The 18,052-nt window shown below is 41.9% G+C and overlaps 1 protein-coding gene across 3 annotated transcripts in view; it reads right to left on the bottom strand.

Annotated features, from left to right (window-relative positions):
• Window positions 1-18,052, bottom strand: part of cadm1b (cell adhesion molecule 1b) — a 244,582-nt gene that overhangs the window by 100,643 nt on the left and 125,887 nt on the right. The window lies entirely within an intron of this gene.

The raw sequence follows: 18,052 nt of genomic DNA, 5'->3' as shown, positions 1-18,052 counted from the left end.
GGACAGCAGCTCTTCCCTCAAACTAATGTCAAGTCACATCTCTTGTAATGAATGAAGACATTATGCTTCCTTTACTGTGATGCCACTGGATGCATTTCACAAATAACTGCTGTGCAAAATAAGACAAATACTGCAATATGCGATGTAAGTTGTAAGTATTCATTTTGTACATTTGCTCTCAACAAAAGAGTCATTAAAAAATCATGACCAACCATCTACTAAAATAACTTGTTCTCCAACTATCAACAAGACAGATTATTCTTAATGAAGAATCCAATTAAATAATGCTGGCAACGACACAATTTGGAAAGCTTCACCTTTCTATGCCGCACAAAGATCCGTATAAGAAGAAATGATGAAACTTTGGACGAATACAATCAGTGAAATTATAAACTGGGCTCATTCAAGAGCATGAAGGAAACAGATTAGATGTAGGGGGTGACACAATCCGATCTTGATATCGGATACCGGTCAGACAACAGCCAAAAAAACAGTATCAGATTACATTGGCCTGCATCTAAAATCTCTTAGTATCGGCACTCCAATACAATCAGTCCATTGCAGTCTCCGCACCAACACTTCTATCCAGCAGCAGCCCTTCTAATCAGCATGCAGAACCCACGCGATCACAACAACAGCATGTGCTAGCATGTTTAGTAAAGAGTAGAGTGATGTCAGCAGTGTGGCTATATTTTTTTTTTTTTACAAGACCGAAAAAGACGACGCAGCTGAGAGCAAACCTTGTCATGCACATGTTTCCTGTGGTGGCACAGAACCGGGGAAGTTTAAAACCTCATCGCGCATCTGAAGAGAGATTTTTCCCCAAACAGCCACAGCTGTTTGACACATTTGCAAAGTGAAAAAAGTGGCTGTAACAGAAAAGAGCCAGACCCTGTTGGTGGTGAGTAATGTCGGGTTTGAATGCTTCATTGAGCACGTGGAGACATGCTACATTATGCCTACACCAGTTGCATAAAGAAGTCAATGGGCAGTTTTTCTCATACCTACTGTTGCTGACTATTATTCTCTGTTTGGATCATATCACTTTTCTAATAAATCCACGCGACCAAACAAGTACAAAAAGTAAGTACCATCTGTGCCGATATCGTCTTGATATTTATGTCAGATGATGTTCATGGCTGCAATATTGAAATGGGGTTGGAAATGAAAATGTTGTATCGAGACGCCCCTAATTATCAAAGTGCTTTCATTGCAAATTGCGTATTTATAATCCGAAGGTGAAACACATCGGACATACTGAGCTAGCAAGCTTGTTGCTGTGTGGAGCACGTCATCACTCGGCCGCCGATATCCTTACTGGCAGAAAAAAACATGATCAATATATATAATATCAGCCGACAGACTGACATCCCTAGTTTAATGGTTGTAGTCCTGTGGAATAAAATCAATCGATGGCTCATTTGTTCCAACAACATGGACGGTAAGTTTCATTTTCAAGCAGCAGAGCGGGTAATTTCATCAAACCCAACTAGAAACTAGATTGCTGTCGAAATGGGTTTCCACAGAAAAAACCCCAACACGGAACAGGAAGACAGCTAAAAATACAATAATGAAGCTCATTGTAAATTACGCAATACAGTATACCTTAAAGTAGTTAAGCGTAACATAATAAATAGAGTCACACGAGTCACTAGAAACGCCTAAGATGATCACTTTGGATCCCACTGGGCATCCTCCAGTTATCAATACTGTTATCAATATTGTATACAGGATGTATGCGCATCGTGAGAGTTCAACAAAACAAGTATTAAAACAAGTATTTTTCACCATCGAGTACGTCAAATTATTATTTCTATTATCAATACAGTGATCCCTCGTTTATCGCGGTTAATTGGTTCCAGACCCGACCATGATAAGCTAATATCCGCCAAGTTGGATTCCTTCTTTGTAAATGGAGTATTTTCATAGTTAATGCATAGAAAACCTGTTTACAACCTTCTAAATACATTTTTTAAACATTATTAGAGCCCTCCATACATGAACTAACACCCCTATAGTCACCTTTACAATTAACCTACCAAATATAGTAGACATATAAACAGAAAATTAGACATAAATAAGACACACATTAGCATTAAGAGAGTCCCTTGTTGGGCGTACTTCCTGCGGTGGCTATATTGTCTCATCAATGTAACATTACTGACACCTGTGTTGGGGCTTTATATTTCGTCGACTATTGTAGCGCTACTGTGGGTTTCTAATATACTCATACAGGCACATAAATACATTTACATTTACAAAAACTATACAACTGGGTGGCGGTGTAAAATGCAATATTGCTTATTGTCCTTGTGGAACTGGAACTGTGGCATTCGGCTTAGAAACTATCGCTTTTGTGCTTTCATTCATATTAGCGTTTGCTTGCTAACTGCTAGCTAGCACTCTGTGTATTCAGTCACTACGTCGCTAGCCCGCTGAATAGCTGACAGGAGGCTCACTCTTTCCCTTAATTTGACTACACAACCAATGCGCGCAGACACAAGCAGAGTGATCCCTGTAGCCATCTAGCCTGTGTGCTACAGCAAGATGAGGAAATGGAACAGGCATATGTACATCAATTTATCAAGGCGTCAAAATTATCTACCTCATTTTTTGCCATCTTTCGATTAATCGTTTTATCCATTATTGTGACAGGCCTACTTCCGCTTATCCGGGTCACGGGGTCAGCAGGGAAGTCCAGATTTCCCGGTCTCTGGCCACCACTTCCAGCTCCACCAGGAGAACACCAAGGCATTCCCAGGCCAGCTGTGAGACATAATCCCTCCATTGTGTCATAAGTCTGCCCCGGGGGCCTTCTCCTGGCTGGGCATGCCCGAGACACCTCACCAGGGAGGTGTCCGGGAGGCGTCCGGACTACATGCCCAAGCCACCTCAACTGGCTCCTCTCGATGTGAAGGAGCGGCATCTCTACTCTGAGCACCCCCACGGATGACCGAGCTCCTCACCCCATCTCTTAGGGTGAGTCCAACCACCCTACGGAGGAATCTCACCTCACCCGCTTGTATCCGTGATCTCAGTCTTTCGGTCACAACCCAAAGCTCATGACCATAGGTGAGGGTGGGGACATAGATCGACCGGTAAATTGAGAGCTTTGCCTTCTGGCTAGACATGTTATTTCATGTCTACAGGGCTCTAATAATGCTCAAAACCATATTTAAAAAGTCCTAAACAGGTTTTCTATGCTCTAACTACAAAAATATTCCATTTATTAACATTGAATCGAAATTCATTTATCGGGTCAAGTCTGGAACCAATTAGCCGCTCCAAAACCATGACGGAGTGCAACAGCAAAATTCAAGCCATAAAGTGGTGCGGGACGGCTGTATGTTGCTGGTTTGTATTTGACTTCTTGCAGCAATCAAGGTACATTTCTATGCATGCCCATTTCTAAGACAAAAATGCCTTACAGTAAATTCTCAACAGCATGCTAATATATGACCTCCTTTCATTTATTCACAGCTTGACATTTCCTCCTTCCTCAGAGTGTGTTCTAACTGTGTGCCAATGGCCACATCATTTAGAATAGTCCTGCATGAATATTTAACATCAGCGCTTGGCTCCTCGTGCTTGGCCAAAATGAATTATTTTTTGAGGCGCATTGGGAAAAAAAAAAAAAAAAAAAAAGCTCTCTCAGGTGATGAATGGCCGCAGAGTTTATGTTGTATTAAGCAAGCAAAACAAACGGCTATCAATCACTCTCAGCTCAACGTGCTTGCCAGCTCCTCATCCTGAAACTCTGAGAAGGATTCTGTTGACTCGCTTCATCTGCCAGTCGAGGAAGCATTTTCGGATGCGTGATGCTTTGCCGACAGCCGTTGCAGAAACATTCCGAGGAACATCTTTCTTCATTTAAATGTCTTTTTTTCGTTTTTTTTATAATAACTTAGTTAAAAATGTGAATCGACTGTGTCGAGTGAAATATACAGTAAGACAACCCTGAATATAAGACAATATATCCAAGACAATCTGGTTTTAAAATCGTGTTTTCAATATCAGTGAGCTGTGTTAGTTAGCGAAGAACTACAGAGTCAACCGCTGATGACATCGTAGACGGGTGACGGAGCTGACTTATGCTTCCTGTTTCCGTGTCTTAGCATGCTAATAGGCTGCTAACAAGGCCGTTTTGTGATAAATACATTAAGACTCACGCAGTGCATTAGTAACACAACAAGATGCGCGCCACAAATGCGCTAACAAATAAATGTATGCAAAACTTTAGGCAAAATGTTAGCATTCATTTTTGACGTTAAGCGAAAACATGCTAACCGGGTCGTACGCTAACCAAGGTTCCACTGTGCATAAATGAACATCTTGCCACTTTCTAGTATTGTTGTGGCCCCAAGATGCAGAGACGGGAACCCAGTGCAGGAAAAGGTCTTTAATTATAATGATGGTTGCAGAGCAGAAAAAGGAAACTTGCAGCAGGCGTGTAACATTCACATGTAAACATGCACAAAACATACAAAGCTCCAGCAAAGGAAGACGCTATCAGCAGAACTTAAGATAGGAAACACAAATTAGCGCCAGGGGCCTGATTGGACGTTAATAGATCCATTCAATGAGGCAGATTCCATCCATCCCATCCATTTTCAATGCCGCGGCTCGCGGGGGTATGCTGGAGCCTATCCCAGCTGACTTCGGTCGAGAAGCGGGGTACACCCAGGACTGGTCGCCGGCCAATGGCAGGGCACATATAGACAAACAACCATTCACTCTCACATTCATACCTATAGACAATTTAGAGTCCAATTAATCTAACATGCATGTTTTTGGAATGTGGGAGGAAACCGGAGTACCCGGAGAAAACCCACACACGCACGGGGAGAACATGCAAACTCCACACAGAGATGCCCAGCGGAGATTCGAAAATGAGGCAGATTATGTGGGAAAATTTGTCGTCTTGCTCGAAACGGCATAATAACGGTCACGTTAGTTCAATGCTTTGAATGGGGACACATTTTGACACAGTCACTGAAAATCTCAAGTATTTCCAAGTCAAGTCCGAGTAAAGTCCCGAGTCATTGATGTCCAAATCCAAATTGAGTTGCAAGTCTTTTGATGATATTTTCAAGCCGGTTCCAAAGTCATCTAAATTGTGACACTAGCCTTAACGTGGCTTAATTACTAGTTGACTCGTAGCAATCGCACATCCTTTTGGTGTGCACATTCCCAATTTAAACATCATGTAGCGGCAGGGCATGCGCTTACAAACACCTGCATTGGCAGGGTGACAAACAAGAGTTTAAAGATCCTCAGATTACTTGACAGTTTCATTAAAAGCGATCAGCGACACTGAAGTTCCAATCTCCCAGATAGAGTGAGCCTTCAGAGTCGCACTGCATTTCTAAAAAGAAAACACAACCCACCCAGATTGAGATGTGGCCCCTCTCAAATACAATCGGGTTCGCTCTGATTGACTGAGCGGGAAGTGGCAGGCTGAGGAGTACAAGCCGACCACACGGTCGTCGGCCATTGTGGACACAAGATGGAGGCTGAGATATCCAGGAGAGGCCAAGCACCTGAGTTGGAGAGATTGTCTGTCTGACAAGGGGGGGCTGTGTAAACCCACAGATCGACGGTCTGGGTGGGTTTGCCTGTGTTTCTTCCCTGCAGGGGGTTCATGTTTTCTGGATGTGTGATGCAGCTCGGATGTTGACAGTTTTGCCACGACTCAGCGTGGGGATGCAGGCGGCGAGAGTTCATCGTCTTATTAGGCGGAAGGAAGTGTGGCGCCGGTGAGGGCGATGCTGAATCTCACAGACGCGTTAGCAGTTGTCAGCATGACGAGTCACATGCATGCACAAGCAGGTATTTGGGTGAGGGGAGCCCATCATGCGAGCCGGCGGTACAGATGCAACTCCGGGAGATCACATAAAATACGTCTAACGGACTCTTTTGATCACTTCCTGCTTGTCAGTCTGCCCTCCACGGGGACTGCCTGTTACTGCTGATGATGTGCGGCACCGATGACGGCCCACATGGAAATATGTAAGAGAGGAGGAAGAGCAGTGCGGCAATGAGCGATGCTGGTGTCGGCATCAGATGAAGCCCCTGAGGAGATATAACCATGGTGACCAGTAGTGTGGGCAAAGCATGTTTAATAAGCTATATTTGGACTCCAATTAGCCTCAGTGACTGCGAGGCTTCATTCACCCACCTCCATAGCAATGAAGGCGACATCTTTGAGTTGTCATGAATGCATCTCAGGTGATTAAAGGGTGAGCACGTCTTAAAGCAGCAGGTGGACAAAGTCCATTTGGGTCAGATTTGCTGCCTTTCGACTGTTTGTTCTCTCTTCTGCCAGGCCCTGTTGACCTTCTTGCTGTCGTATCTGCAAATGTTAGTGTTGCACTTTCAACGGCACAACTGCAGTGACTTCACCAGTCTGCAGAAACGGCATTGAACGCACTAAACCTGCAGCTGCTGCTTGCCAAACATCTGAGCTCTGCCCACAGCTAAACAACTAAGTCACCACAAGTTAACTTTTTTTAATGATGCACTTTATTACCTTTGTGGCCCTCAAAGGTCACTGTATTTTTCGTGGAGTTTGGCAAAGTGCGTCGAAGATCATTATTTATAGAATCCGAGAAACAGAGACGCAAAGATTGCTGAGAGTTAGTGAAAACAAACAAAAGAACCAGAGAAGTAATAAAAAGCCTGAGTGCAGCAAACATATGAAAATGTGATATAGGAAAAACATGAACATTGCTACAGGCTAAATCAAGGGTCAGCAATCCACAGAATCATTACTTAAGCAAATCGGTTGGATACGTCGTAAAGACCACACTATGCTGATAGTCAGACATGAGTATTGTATTTCTATTTTACTCTGCAGTATGTTTATGTTTCAGCTCATTTGACTATCATGACCCTTAAAGGTTTTTTGCACAAGTAGCCTGAGCCTTCAAACTACTAATGAACTTGCTGACCTTAAAGGAGACGTATTATTGTTTATTTTTCACAGAGTAAAACAGTTCCTAGTAAGCATGCACTCATTTCGGCCGATTGCTGATCCTCCAAAATGAAGGAATTCGTCAATCGGCCGATCTTATCCACAGATCTTATCTACCTGCGCAAAGGTCTGAAAGTTAGCCCCTGTCCTCTTTTGCTCTGCCAGATTGACAGTTAGCAATCAAGCTAAGGCTAAAGCTAAAGCCATACCGCTGTTAGCGCTTATGAGCAGTGAAAAGAGCAAAGCTACTAATAGGAAAACGATGGTGTTCATGGTGTTTCGGTCGCTATGCATTTTATTTTTGGTAAGAGGCTCACACCAGGTCTGCAGTCTAACCTGTTGTACAAAATAAAATTGGGAAAATTAGGTTGGGGAAAATTATAATATTATGGGAATAAAGTCAAAATATTACGAGAATAAAATTTACCAAGATAATTTGAGAAGAAAGTTCAAATATTTGGAAAAAAAACCCGGAAAAAATGGGGGGGAAAAGAGCAAAGACCAAAGTTCATATTAATAAGCTTTTTCACCAATATCACAAAGATGAGATATATTTTTTTCTTGAAATATTCAGTACATAAATTCTTAGCATACAAAAATATCAAAGTGGCCCTTGCATCCTTTCATTTTTCACTATGTGCTCGCCTTGGAAAAACTTTGGACATCCCTGGACTAAAGAAACTGTCGTAGTTTTTTAGTAGTTTGCACAGCAAATTTCGGAACTTTTCATTTTTATTTGAGATAACTACCTCATGTGTCGGGTTTGTATTAGTTCACAGGTATTCAATGTTTTGTATATGTATGCTGGAAGGTATAAAAAAAAATGAGTGTAAGCCAAAATTGGAATCGACAGGCTTTTAAAAGATATTTGGGGCAAGAAAATTGGGGCACTTGTAATATGTGTCATGGTTCGGTCCAAATACCTCAAGGTTTACAGCACGCTAAAAACTTGAGTCCACACCTTAGCTTCCTTGTAATGGGCAGAACTAAAACTGAAACCTGTTGATCCACACTTTAAAAAAAAAAGACTTAACTTTAATCTGTATGTGTATCTCTTTTCTATGCTCAACTTCTTCTCAACTGGAGTTCTTCATGTGTGGGTTCAAGCAAGGGAAAGCATCCGCTGTAACATGCGGTGGTCCCACTAGGTTACATCAATTTGCACAGTTCAAAAGTGTAAATGCTTTTCTATGACACCTCTGTAACTATTCCGGGAGCGACACGGTTAGCATACGGCGCACTGCCAACGCTGGCGGTATTTATTCCAACAGGAGTTCATTTGTTTGTTTGTGAGAGGAGGATGAGAGCGCAAAAACAGGCGACACGCAGCTGGAGACGTCGCGCGGTTTTTCGGGGGCACATACAGGGTTTTTTTTGTTTTTTTTTTGTACGTGCAGAGTCTTCTGATGCAAGCTCACATAATGTCATCATGTGTGTCGAGCACCGACATAAAAGTGTCAGATCTTGCTGCGCCTACATCAAAGTCTCCCCGCCAATCAAGCCGAAAACCCCAGAGCGGCCCACCCACGAGTCCAAACGACCGGCGCACACATCTTCACTCCGAGCGGCTATACCTTGGGTCGGCAAACAATGCGTGATCAAAACAAACAACTTGGGCTGCACCTCCCGCTGCTGATAACAAGGATGTGTGTTGAAATCAGTGTGACTTCAACACAATGCGCTTTCATTGACAACATGAATAATGCAGTTCGTACACAGAGATGGAAGATCCTCTGCTTAAAGCTTAACATTGATCAATATTTGATATCAACAATGGACATGACAAACGACTGTAATGTAATGTGAGTCACTCCCACTGAACACACAGTGGATTATCATTGAATTATTCAACCATTAGAGGCTTTTTAAGGGGGATTATTATGCATTAATCTCTATTCTGTCATATGTAATGTTGGAATTACCTACATAAATAATACATGATTGAAGTTCTAAATCAAGTTATACGTAAAAAGCGCAGGCATCTAACAGGTCTGAATAAAAAAAGTTGCCAAGGGGGTTTTCTACTACATGCATAAAGAGGCTGGGCCTTAAAGAGACAGGGCAGCCACATTTCCTCCGTCGTGGAAGTTTGAGAAACAAGACAAGACTGACGACTGCAGCTTGAGCGAAAGTGGGGCCTCCACTAGTTTATTCCACCATAGTTAAATACGGTTCTAAACGATAAGAATGACGTGGATTACCAGAACTTTCTCCTTATTTAGAGTTTAGATCTCCCTCCTTCTCCTGGCGGCCGGGCTTTTTGACAGGAGTAAAGGGCACACTTAATACTGAAGAATTTGCAACAACAACAACAACAACAACAAACGCCCAAACCTCCTACAGACCAAAAACATGCATGCTAAGCTAACTGGAGACTCTAAATTGTCCATATATGTGAATATGATTGTGAATGGTTGTCTGGCTAAAGCAGGGGTAGGCAACCCGCGGCTGCTGAGCCACATGCAGCTCTTCAGCCTCCTTGCTGGGGCTCCTTCCGGTCTTGACAAAGAACAAAAAGGTTATTTACTAATGTAATTATTATCTATATATAATTTTACCTTGGCTTATTTTATATCTTGGAGTTCGAAGTCAAACTTTAACATCAAATTTGAATTTTTTTTAAAAATTAGTCAGTTAAAATATGTGTCACATCCACGTCTATGACCCTTGCCTTCACCTGCAGGCACCTTCCTGAGTGTGCAATCCCCGCCGATTAAACAGATGAGAACACCGGCATTTAAAAGGCTGTTACTTTTTTGTGACAAAAAACGGGAAATTGACACCGTCTCGTGTTTGGGTGAGTACAGTAGCCAAATAATTCAAACATTCAGTCTCACAGAGAAGTGCTCACGCATGCAGCACTCATGCAGCTCATTAGGTCTTGATACAGAGGGACCCGGGTTCCCCATTCAGGGTGAGCGGCAACATAACAGTAACCCCTCCTTTATCGTGGTTAACTGGTTCCAGACATGATTGTGATTCGTGAATTTCTGCAACGTAAGATTCCTTCTTTATAAATGGAATATGTTTGTAGTTAGAGCATAGAAAACATGTTTACAACCTTCTAAAAATGGGTTTTAATATCAATATAGCCCTCTAGACACGAAATAATACCCCTATGGTCACCTTTACACTCATATTACACAATGTATATATTCAGATAAAATAAGCCATTTAGGATATAAATATATTTTGTATAAATGTGCTTGTGTGTGTTGCAATAAATGTGTTCCGAACTTTTGAGCAGGAAGTGACGTCAAGGGTTCATAGTTGATTTTTAGCTGGATTACGGTCACAACAGTAGCCAGTTTTATTAGAATTAGAGATCGATTGATATGGGTTTTTCAGGGCCGATACCGATTATTAGTACTTAAGGAGGCCGATAACCGATATTTGGAGCCGATATTCATTTGCAGTAAAAGTGTAAAAATTGGCGTAAATAATGCAAACACTTTACTTAGGTTAACTGGCTGAAGCATGTTTATTTAACCAAAGAAATACAAAAATAGCTCCAGAAGAGCATGGAAGCATCTCTTAGAAGGTGAATAAACAGCTTCCTGAAATGTTTCCACAGTAAATAATGTAACATTTATATATAACTTATCTTTGTTTTAAGTTCAAATACAACAAAAAGTAAAATGAGTTAACAAGCTCAGCAGCAACTCGTGTAAAGTTAATTAAAAACTTATATAACAGCTCCCTGAATTTTTTCAGCTTTCATCTTAGCGCACTTCCGTGCAACAAAACAAGACTGAAATGAATTTCTCACCCTCTCTCACAATCACCCACACAGGCTTCTACAATCACGGACTGTTTCCACGTTGATATTACCAACAGCATCGTTTCAAGTGATTCACAGACATATCGGGAGGTACTACCAGCTAGTAAAGCTGCCGCTTGTGTTTACTCCGCTCTTAGCGTTATGTTATTGTAATGGTCGTGAGCTGTAGAGTTTTTCATGTGGCTTTCACGCAAACACACACTATTCTCCACATCACATACATTCTCCCCATTGCTAATTCAAGTCTGCTGAGCCTTTAGCGCCAGACCGGCGAACTAATGCTATGGTACACTCACGAGCCTCCGCCATGGCGTGATTCCCTCCAATAAAAAAAGTGAACTGACTTTTTTACGCGCTATTACAATTTCGAGACGTTTACCTTGTTTACCCGCGTGTTTGCTCTCAGGACGTTCTTCCCTCTCAGGCCGTGTGTGTGTGAGGACAGCGTCCGCTTCAGATTGGCTCTGCCACTAACGCATGCTTGCTTAACCAATCTGATGGTGCCATAGGTGGAGCAATGCTGGAGACAGAAATCGCAGCCGGCAGGAGAGAGAGAGGGGCGCGGCTGCATCTGAGCCGAAATAACCCAGTTTTAAACTCATTTCTTGATATCGGCCAGTCGGATGTAAATAAAGGCCGATACCGATATACGTCAAAATTCCAACTATCGGCCCTGATTATCGGCCACTAATTAGTCGATCGACCACTAATTAGTATGATTATTATGTTATTATTATTGTGCCTGTTGTGCGAAAATTTGAATCTGCAATAAAGGCCTGTTGTTCCGGCGATCAAGCCTGCCGCTTGTATATTTCACCTGCTGACCTAATGACCAGTGTAGAATACTGCATATCACTATTTGAATATCTTGTGAATGTCTTCTGAATGTTCTGAAGGCCTTATATTTTTATTTGAGCTCATTTAGCCATATATTATAGCATTAATTTTTTATCGATACTGGCCCTCACGGTGTCTGCCAAGACAAATTCTGGAACACACATGCAATTGAGGACCCCTGGTGCAAAAGTGAGCCGGTACTGCACAGCGTGTCGCTTTGCCAGTCACCTGTAAGCATTACTGCAAATTCTTTCCCTGCCTACACCCAAACTAAACGAACTAAAAGAACTAAATGAGTTAAACCTGATGAGGACATACTGTATTTTACTTCCTGTACGCAAACGCCGTGTTTATTGATGCATCTGACACTAACTACAGTACAAACGGCGCTGCTTGAGATGTTTGCTCGACAGCCAGCACGGCGGCGAGAGGTTCTGTTTGAGGAAGATCAGGCCCGTGTCCGTCCTGCTCGGGGATCAGCATCAGAGAAGGTTTTCATCCACGCGGCTTACTGATGTGCAGCTCGACAGCTTTCCTGCTCTTCTAGCTGTGAGCCACAGCCTTACTCCTGAGCCTGCAAAACTGCTCCTTACACTTGATTTGTCAACAAGATGAAAGGCAGCGCACTTCATTGGCAAGTCCACTTTGGGATTTTAGTGCTTTTTGCTGCAATATTAGGGAATTATTAAAAAAGCTTCTTGGGCAGCCTGCTGTCGAGGAGCCTAATAAAATACAATGACAGGAGGATATTTGATTTTCTATATCATTTCAGGTCCACTGACTCCATCTAAAAGCAAAGCAAAACATACTCAACAATTCACCTTTCAAAAGCAATCTGTGCCAATTTCCCACTCTGCTTTGTATTCAAGGGTCACACAGGATGGGGGATGATTTTCTTTTCTTTTTTCTCCAAATTAAATTACAGTGTCAATTTCATCAATGCAAAACACCTCACATACAAACATGGCAACAATGCAGGCTTGTGTAATGAAATAAAATACTGGCTAAATGAATCCAAATCAGAGGAGCTGCGGGACTGCGGGGAACATGCGCGGCGAGCAATTAGCGAGCTCAGGCAGCATACCAATCAGCTCCCGACACGTACTGTAAAGCTCATTAGGGCTGCAAAACACACAAGCGCTCCATCAAATCCAGCGACGTTTGCCTGCCGCTCAGTCGGGATACGGACGCCATTTAAGTCGTTAAAACCGCTGTTCGTTAACCTTAATCGACCGGGCAGGGGCTCACGCTGCATTGCAAAGTCGCTCACGTGCGCAAATTCTCCCACATTTTTAGATTTGTTTGCCTCTTTGATGGATGTTGAGATGCTTTCATCACTTCCCAACCAAAAAGAAACACATTGATCGCCAGTGGTTATACATTAAAGGGCTGCGACGTGGCTTCAAAAGAGATTCAAAAGCCTGCAAGAGTCACCTGTAATCCTGCTGCTAATACGTGTACCCATCATGCATTGCCACGCTCAACACACACACACACACACACGCACACACACAGGGGCAGTTAATCCATTTCGAACTACTTTGTAGTGATTCAGCAAACACACAATCAAGGATTACCTAATGAATAAATCAGTGTCATTAAAGATCAGCAGCAGCTTGGAAGTGACAACGTGAGCTTTCTTTGCAGCCGTGTCTCACTCTTTCATCACACTAGCATTTTGTCTCCCCACTCAGGAAGGATTCTTTGGATCTTTTGCCTCAGCTGCTTGTGTTGAAAGGACTAACTTTCAAAAAAAAAAAAAAAACTTACCGAAACTGTACCCTCAAAGCTTTTTTTCCCACTCTCAAGTTCAAGCAATGAATCCTTGATGCAGCACAAACAAATGCTTCTCAGACATCTTTGTTATCACAGCATCACAACCTTTTTAACTGGATATGCTGCTTTACCCACGTTACATTTTTGTTCCCCTTGTCACACATAAACACAACAAACTTAAATAAAACATTAAAGGATTAAAGGCACGTGCTTATTTTGTCACTCTGCGTATGTATTAGCAACACACATTTACCATGAAACATTCATTGATCCCTCGTTTCCATCCATCCATTTTCTATGCCGCTTCTCCTCATTAGGGTCGCGGTGGTATGCTGGAGCCTATCCCAGCTGACTGTGGGCGAGAGGCGGGGTACACCCTGGACTGATCGCCAGCCGATCGCAGGGCACATATAGACAAACAACCATTCACACTCACATTCATACCTATGGACAATTTAGAGTCTCCAATTAACCTAACATGCATGTTTTTGGAATGTGGGAGGAAACCGGAGAGAACATGCAAACTCCACACAGAAATGCCCAAGGGAGAATGGAACCCAGGTCTTCTCGATCTCCAGACTGTGACTATGTGGCCAACATGCTAACCACTAGACCACACAAGCGTGATAAGTGAATTTCCGCAAAGTAGGATTACTTACTTCTAAAAGGAATATTTTTGTAGGTAGAGCAGGGAAAACCTGTTTACCACCCTCTAAATAGTTTTTAAAATTATTTGAGCCCTCTAGACTTGCACTAACACCACTGCAGTCACTATTATCCAATACAGTCGGCATAAAAGGAGTAAATTTAAGACATAAAAAAGACTCGTGCGTGTTGCTAGAAATGTGTTCCGGAGGGGAGATTAGTGATGGGCGGACAGGAAGTGACGTCGGGGGTTCAGAGTTTTTATCAGGGATTTTTATTCGGGATTATTGTGGCTGTTATGAGATCATCCGAACCTGCAACAAAAGCCTGTTGATCAAGTCTGGCGCTCACGTGCCTCACCCAACATTACAGTAACATTACTGACATCTAGTGACCAATGTCGAACACTACACATCATCAACATCTGAATGCGTCTTTTGAATGCCTCAGATTTTTATGCTTGAAAATGCTTAATTTAGGCAAACATTTGCTTGAATATGCATATGATTTGATTAACAATAGGCCATATTTAACCACAAAACAACATGATTTATTAATTCATACATTTTGGAAAAAACATCATAGTTAAGCCAGACTGTACTCTGATCCAGGGTCAAACTGTCACCGTCAAAAAGCTTTCATTAACTGTGCAGTTCTAAGTACAATTTCAACATTCTCAACTGTCATGAAAGTTGATAAAGCACTGTAAAATAAAACTAAAATAAAGTCAAACTACTCGCCCTGTGAAGACAACTGCTCAAATTGCCCTGTTTGACTGTTTTATGACCGTCAGGCGTTTGTGTGTGTGTGTGTGTGTGTGTGTGTGTGTGTGTGTTCGGCACAAGTGAGAAGGACGGCATCAGTGCATGTGTGGAGACAGCTATGCTGCCTGATACTCTTACTAATACGCTCCTAATCAAACTTTAAAGACCAGTTGAAAAATTACAAGAATTTACATTTTGCGCTGACAGATCTTAAGGTGGTTCTCAGTAGAGCTTCAAAATGCAAAAAGAAGAAAGACAAAGAAAAGCTATTTATTGCAAACAAGCATTAAAGTGAAATAGGCCGTTCATCAGCTCACCAAAAGTTTAAGACCGCAGACTTTAAGTGGCTTTAAAAGTGTGAGGGTCCAATAAAGCCTCGGTCACAACCAGAGGTACAATTTGTTTTTCTGCGTTCCCCAAGTCACTGTTTTTTTTTTTTTGGAGAAGGTAGTTGTAGTGACCGTGAAGGGGTCACGCATGGAGTCACGCATCTGAATGCGTCGGCTGCAGTAATTACATATGTGGGGTGCACGTGGGGCGCATGACAAACACACACAGTCTGCAAGTGCGATGTACGAAAAAATTGACAATTTGCCCAAACCTGATACCAGCAAAATGTACAAAAGACACATGTTGGCCTTACGGACGATGCACAAAAAAGTGCATAAGTTTGTCTTGAAACCTGAAAAAAACATGAGCACCCGCAGAGTTTTTTTGACACGATACAAAATCAGGATGTCACATGTAGATCGGCCGTAGAAGCCTATACAACTGGCTGTGACATAGGCTTTAGACGGTCATTTGAAACTTTTTCAAAGATTTTGAGTGTTATAGAACAAAAAGTAAAGTGGTAGACCCACAAAATGTCACTGGCCTTAAGCCAGAGGATTCGATTGGCTGTCTGTCAAGACACGGGACCATCCTCGGCCAAAATGAAGGTTGTTACTGATGCCGAGTGCAGTCCAATATCCATCAGGCAGAAGCATCTGCGAGATGGATTTAAAAACAAAAACGGCCTCGTCTCCTTCAACGCTACATAATTGCCCTTTCGGAATTTCAGGTTCAGGTTGTGCAGGGGCGTCAAATGGCAGCTGGCTATGTGGAGATTGACTGAAGGCCCTCGTCTGTGTGGTAATGACTGCCTTTTTCAACAGGAAACTGCTGCAATTCACAATGCCCGCCTGACAAAGGACTTCTTCCAGAGGATTAAGTTCACTCTTTTGGACCATCCTGCGTGTTCCCGTGATTTTAAATCCAATTGAGGACATTTGGGGATGGATGGCAAGGAAAGTTTATGAAAATGGACATCTGTTCCAGACATCGGATGCCCTCCTTGAAGCCATCTTCACCACCTGGAGCAACATTCCCACTAGCCTCCTGGAAACACTGGCATCAAGCATGCCTGAACCAATTTTGGAGGTGATTAACAAGAATGGGCCACATGGTGGCTGAGTGGTTAGTACATTGGTTTAGTATATTTATAAGTTATATATATATATATATATATATATATATATATAACTTTCATCTTTATTATTCTGATTATGGATGAACTAACTCAGCGGTAAGATGTCTATATCTTTAAAAAAAAGTTATCTGTTCACTCGTAGCGGCTAGTTACATAGAAAAAAAGTGTATTGTTTACTGGCTTTGCATGAACTCTACTACAGAAATCAGTGTTTTCTACACTTTCGATTCTTAAACTATCATTTCATGATGAAATTAAAATGTTCCCATTGGTGAAACCTTTTCAATATGTTGCCTTGACCTCGGCTGCATTGTCTTTTGCATCATCATTTTAAATTATTGTATATGGGTAATGTTTGATAGCAAATGCTAACCGGATGTAATGCATGAACTGTGTGCCCTAATGAACGTTACATAGCTAATTTGACTGGCATATTACCAGTACTCAGGCTATGTACACAACTATTTAGGAGTTATGTGTATTGTGTATATGTATTGAAGCGAATTATGATAGCAACTACTTTGATTACCTGTAAACTTTGAAAATGTGAATGTGAAATACTAATCGTTAATCTTTAAAATAGAATTTCAGAGTTTACTGGTTGCATTTTGTATATGTTATATGTTTTATAGAAAGAGGTAGATCATTTTGACTTGTACTTGCATGCTGAGAAAGTGCGTGCACTCCTGATATACAGTACATGTATAACGTACATAAATACCTACTCATATTTAAAAAAAAAATAAATATAGTAAATATATATGCTTTCTATATTTATAGTAATAGGTAGATCTTTGGGACTTTGGGTCATTTTAAAAGTAGCTCGCAGGCTAAAAAAGTGTGAGCACCCCTGGTATATACAAACAACCATTCACACTCACATTGTCACCTATAGTCAATTTAGAGTCTATTTCTTTTAACCGTGCCACGCAAACTTCACACACAAACGTCTGGCTTTTCAAACTTCCAACCCCAGTTTCAGTGGGCTGCCTGAATTGTAATTTGTAACATATAATTAGGATTTACTGGAGAAAGCCTAAAAACATTGTCACGTGAAGTAATGTGGGCATGCAGCGTAGCAGAAGAGAGCTTGAACATCAGCCATGTGCTCCCTTGGAGCAGTCGCAGTTAAAAAAAAAAAAAAAGGGAATCACACTTTTTTAGTGGAACACTTGGAGGCTTTTAAAGGGGTGGTGGTGGGAGGAATGAGCTTACCTTTAAGCTTCTCAAATTTCCATTTTCATGTGATTGCTCCCTCTCACACTGCAGAGTCTTAGTTTGGGAAAGCAGTACAGTTAGATAGATAGAGATACGTCTGTAAAATACATCTTCAAACCATTCGCTTCGGGGGACATCGTCAGCTTGACTCGGAAATCAGCAGGTTGTGCAAACAGATAAGTGAAGAACGAAGGAAAATGAAGACATAATGACAATGGAAGTACCTACTGTATGTGGAGCATATTACGGAAAAGACACAATGGAACCTACAATGTGGACTGTTGTTTTTCTCATACTATTTTTCAACATTTTGATCATTTGCCTATGCTTTTTCTTTGATTTTATTTTACATGAACAGTGATTAACTTCACAATAGTGGGGTGTAAGTGTGGTGGCCGAAATATAACCTTGATGGTACAATTTAAACAGTTTAAAAGTGAGCTTATTCTTCTCGAAGAAGTCCTTTGTCAAGCGGGCAGTGTGAACTGCAGTGTTCTGTTGAAAAAGCCGGTCATTACCGCACAGACGGGGGCCTGCAACATCTCCACATAGCCAACTGCCGTTTGACGCCCCTGCACAGCCTGAAGCTC

This window comes from Dunckerocampus dactyliophorus, chromosome 12 (assembly GCF_027744805.1).
Source record: "Dunckerocampus dactyliophorus isolate RoL2022-P2 chromosome 12, RoL_Ddac_1.1, whole genome shotgun sequence".
Lineage (NCBI taxonomy): Eukaryota > Metazoa > Chordata > Actinopteri > Syngnathiformes > Syngnathidae > Dunckerocampus > Dunckerocampus dactyliophorus.
The sequence above is the reverse complement of the archived record's forward strand: the minus strand, read 5'-3'. Positions and strand labels throughout refer to the sequence as shown.